Source organism: Stegodyphus dumicola, chromosome 1 (assembly GCF_044657685.1).
Source record: "Stegodyphus dumicola isolate Sdum_Otavi_A_Nest chromosome 1, ASM4465768v1".
NCBI classification, from domain to species: Eukaryota; Metazoa; Arthropoda; class Arachnida; order Araneae; family Eresidae; genus Stegodyphus; species Stegodyphus dumicola.
In genome coordinates, this window is record NC_140768.1 from 147,559,001 (window position 1) to 147,564,376 (window position 5,376).

The window sequence follows — 5,376 nt, forward strand, 5'->3', positions numbered from 1 at the left end:
GCTTTAAATAGTCAGCAAGCACATTGCAGCCTTCTTTTCTCTACGTGACATCGAAACGCAAATGATGCTTCCACATGACCTGCTGTTTTTGAGCCATTAATGTATATTGGAATGTAATTGCAGTGTTCGTTCCTTGTTCATAGAAAAGCTATTTGTAAGCTAACTCGTTCGTGTTTCTGTTATCATAATCGTAAATGTTTCTATGAGCCGAATTTCTGGACCATCTCACGGTAGGATATCACGTCATTCTGCTCGGGGCATGGTTATTCACATCAAGCACTGAATATTTTTCTATCAAAGGCTCAGCTCTTGCAGGGAACGTAGGAATGCAGAGAGGCCGTGCTGCAAATAATAAGCTATAGCAGTCATCAAGAGTACTCAGACAAGGATGTTTAGGTTGCGACATTATACGAAACTAGTGATGAAGGATCAATTGTTCACGTTTTAATTTAAATGATGATTCTAAGTAATAAATATACTGTTTTTATACAGGAGATATTCTAAAGGCTGTAGGGCAAATCCGCAGAGCTCAATGATGAATCGAATCAAGTTTCAATAATACAGAAGTCTCCACCGAATCATTAACTTCTGAGCCAGTCTAGACATCCCTGGTGGCTCTTGAGGCATCAACCACTAGGAGTTTTGACCTCTAGTTGGCGTTGTGCTCTGAGGCCTTTGGCTAGAAATAGAAGGATAAACGCTTTTGCGCGACTTAGATTAGTATCTAGATTAAGAGACTGTATTCTAGCGATGAGGATTGAAAATTATATTCAAAGTATATAAATGCGCTAACACTAGAATAATAAAATGTGTTGAGAGTAATAATATGGGTTGAAGTAAGGTACAAACAAAGACCTAATCACGTTTTATCGGGAGTCCAGTCTAGAGCGGATGAATGGCCTATATATGCGGACAATGATCCCATCCTCTGCACCCCAAAAGGTGTTCGCCAGGACCTTTGAGAAGGTAAAAGTTCTGAAACGTTTCTTCCTCAGGTACATCATTCGTGGAAGGAAAGTAAGTTTCCGATTGAACAATCACTCCTAGGAATTTCCCTTCGGGCGTAGTTGGAATTAATGACCCTTCAAGTTAAATCTCAGGATGCAGATTTCCCTTTCTGCAAAAGTGCTTGTGACAGCCTTCCGTTTTGAAGACGCAAATCCATTTTTCTTTGACTATATCTGGATCTTATTAATAGTGATCCGTAATTGCCTCTCCACATATCTCATATCTGCCCCTTGGTAACTTGAAGATGTCAATGTACAATTATCCTGAAACAGTAAGAGGAAGTTCCTTTAAGATACGGTTTATTTTTAGCGTGATTAAGATAACACTCAAAACACACCCATGAGCAAACCTCGTCTTGTTCAAAGTTATACAAACAAAAAAAAACAAAAAAAAAAAAAAAAAAACCCAGAGCCAATTCTAACTTGAAAACTTCTAGCCTTAAAAAAATTTTGAGTGAAAATTGGAATGTTTTCCACGTCACAGAGCATTTATTTAATTACGGATAAAAGTTAACAGACTAAATAGAGATATAACAGTTGTTTAGCGGCTCCTCGCGCTAGATAAACACAAGGAAATTTTTCATTTTTTTATACAGTCACTTCTTGCCCTCACGGAATCAGAACAAAATCGGAAGTCGATAGCCTCCACCTTCGCATAGTGTCTATCCTTGTCTGTCTCAGGTACGCAGGCGATGATCTGCCTATCAGGTTGTTGGCTGCAGAACTTAGCGTTCTTACACACACACACATTAAAAACAGTGTCACTTTCTGAAGATTTCCTGATGGATTACTAATTATCAGAAACTGCAGTTTATTTTTTATTCTTGTCAGAATTTGCATTTGTCTTAACTTTTATAGAAATAGGACAATTTTCATTTTGTTCATTTGTTTGTGTATTAGAAGCCATATTTAGTGAAATAAAAGATTCAGCCCCGGCAGCAGCCCAGCCCACCACAGAGTCCAACATAGGGATGCAAATTCCTGCGACAGGGTGAACTGACTTTATACGCAATCTGAAGCCCCACAGTAAGCTTTCCAAAAAGCGGAAACACCCGAAACCACTGATACCAAGGACTAGTGACCAACCGACTGACACTACAGGGGACAGCTAAGAGCCTCCTGTTTAATTATAGAAGCTCCTGCTTGTTTCTTCTGGCCTGTAAGGCAATATACCGGTCATCTGCGGGTGTGGCTCCTCGTGGACGACCACTACTAAACCCCTGGATAGCTGTTCTTGTAGTTTGAAATTGTCTCCAAAGTCGTGAAACGATGCTGTGAGCAATTCCGAACTCTGCAGCCACACTTGTCACACTGCGGCCTTCCTCCAACTTCCCAATGATTCGACCTCGGGTAAAAGCATCCAGATGTCGTCTAACAGATTGATTATTCGCCATTTCTCGCTGAGGCAGCAACTCGGTGTGATTTTAACTGCTATACGGCGTGCAATCTCTTTGCCAGAAATACTGATCTTACACCGACAACATGCTTTATACTACTCAGACACTCCCCCATTACGTCTACCTGCATATCTGCGCATGTGCTACTGTACATCAACTTAGTTAATCTCCTGATTGGTCTTTCTGTCCGCTCTGCCTCTTCGTTCAGCTGATATGCTAATTTTTCGACTTCGTCCTTAATTTTTGCACACCAGTGTACACAAAGCATCCCATGATTCTAAGCCTGCAGAGTATCCTATGATGGTATTGACAGTTCAAGAACACTGGCTACTTATATAAACGCAGTAACCCCAGATGGCCAGTCATTTCCAATGAAACAATGCAAAAATTTAGTTTCACATATAAATTAGTAACTGAGCTATAGGAAACTTGCATTAGCCCCTTATTAAATTTATATCTAAGCTATGATAGATACAACTTATTCTTTTTGTTTAGACTCCGAAAATGCTGCTGCTGAATCTACACATGCATGTATGTGGTTAACATTCATACCTATTTTTTTAAAACTATTTGAAGAAAGATTTAATTGCAGTTTGTTCACATACAGCTGGTGTGATATTAAGAAGGAAAAAAAAGTAGCTGTAATCAAACTTTTAGATATTTTTCTTAATATTGTAATTTATCCCTGTATACTGCTTAGCTTCTTATTTACAGTAGTATCACAAGATTCAGTAAGTAAAACCATTAAAGAAATCATTTTGAAATAGTTCTTGATACATTATATGCATTTTATCACCAATCAATGAGATTAATCTGAGACTGGTAATGGTAAATGTATTGAAATATTTAAAAATTGATATTTTGTGATTTATTGGTAAAAGATATTATGTTTTTCTCATTCATATACAATTATTAGTATTTTCTGTTTTTGTAAAAAATATAACAGTTCATTAGAATTGCATAAGTTGTTTATATAGAATAAAATGCAAACTCTTTGTCAAGTTTTTCATAGCTCAGCACTGCATGTAATCCACAAACAGGATAGGTCTACAAATTACATTAGTAGCAAATATGTGTTTTATAACCAAACATAGGGAAGATTTTGCAATGTTGATTACAACTAAAACCATATTATTTACAGATGCTGCAATATAAATTTTGCAATCGTATGCATGGAAGACAATTCTTCCACTATCTAGTGGTGAAGCATTTGTTGGATAGGTACGTTTGTGTACTGGACATGGAAAATTGTCATGCTGTTACTGAATAGAAATTATATTTACTTGAACATTTTATATGCCATTTCACTGATAAAGGTACATGGGTCCTTTTTTTCTACAGAAACACTGTAAAAGGTATGTCAGATTTTAATACGTTATAGTTGTTATTTCTCTAAATGAAATATGATTCAGAAAAATACACATTTCCTCTCTGAAAACTGTTGTATTACCTAATAATAAATTTCTGTCTTTTTTTTGGATTGATCAATATCAGAAGATGACTCAATGTTGTTCAGATGACCATGAGATCATTGACCATACACTCCGTAATCTTTTGCTTTTGGAATGTGCTTTAGACTATATTTATATGGTCCTATTGCTAATAATATCAAAACTCCAAGACTGCATTATAGCTCCTTTGATGACCATCAGCAGGGAAATTTTACTATGTTTGTGAATAGAATTGTGATACCCGGTCGATATGTGTCCTGTACCAACAGGAACACACAATGACCTTTATGGTATTATGTCAAATTTGATGAACTTTTATTTCATTTCATGTAGTAATCATTTTTTATCTGTAATATGTTACAGAATAAAACATTTTAAAACTTACAAATCGTGTAATTATTGTATATTTATTAATTTCATTGTACTATAGCTCACTGTATGACTCCCTCTTGAATTTTTGTAGTAATTTAATTAATTTGATTAAAAAAACTGCACCAAATCACAAGGCAAAAATAAAATCCAAATATTGTAATCTGTTTTAGCAGAGTGAATGTACCAAGAAAACAGATAATTCACCCATTTAAATTTTTCATTCAACTCATTTAAGAAATGAAATACGCTCTTAAGTTTGTGTACGATAATTTTAATATTCAATCCTCATACCTTACCTGATTTCACAAAGTAGTTTCAATCTGAAGTATACATGACTAATCATAATTTATCAACAATTCATATAAAAGAAAATAAAAATAGCAAATTATGTATCATATTAAATACATTTAGTGCAACTTTTTGAGTGAATTTGACATCTCGTGTAATTACTCATCCGTTTCCAATTCATCAGATCTGTTTTACTTTTCGTTTCGGAACCAGACAGCAAATTTCATTTTGTGAAATCACCAAGTCATTTATCTGAACATGATCAACCATTGACTACTTTTTGAAAATAAATAAATAAATAAACTGAAAGCTTTCAGATTTTATATTATGCCCTGAGGTTTTTTTTTTTTTTTTTTTTAACATTTTGTGTTATCTTTATTTATTAAATATCATGTTCTTCACACTTAAATCATAAAATTCAATTCAACAGCAATATCACAAATATTTAAAAGAGCATGTCTTTCGAATTCCCAGTACACAGTCTCGCACATTGGAGATAAAAATGTTCCCTCCTCCCATACAGAGTTGCTATTGCTCACTTTGAAATCATTGAGTTTCTTAATCAAAGACTTATAAATGCGTTACAAGATATGAAATAGATAATAAAACAAATTCCAAATTAGGGCTTCCAGATGCCCATATTCTAATGGAGACATACATTATTCAAAATTTGATGGCCCTAAACACAGTTGTTTTATCACAACGTGAGAAACATACATACATTTATGCAGATTCTTCATTATTTAACTTCTTTAAATATAGAACTCTAATATTTGGTGGCAACAATTAAAAAAGTGATTCACCATTTATAATGAATCAATGCAAAATGCCAAAACAAAATTAATAGCCTTTCTGGGGAAA

At 34.7% G+C, this 5,376-nt stretch overlaps 1 long non-coding RNA gene across 1 annotated transcript; it reads left to right on the forward strand.

The window, feature by feature from the left end:
* The first annotated feature begins 2,483 nt into the window (after window positions 1-2,483).
* LOC146999306 (uncharacterized) lies at window positions 2,484-4,243 on the forward strand. The gene is made up of 2 exons (XR_015042548.1): window positions 2,484-3,759; window positions 3,899-4,243. It is a non-coding gene; the product is annotated as an uncharacterized LOC146999306 (long non-coding RNA).
* The last annotated feature ends 1,133 nt before the right edge of the window (window positions 4,244-5,376 follow it).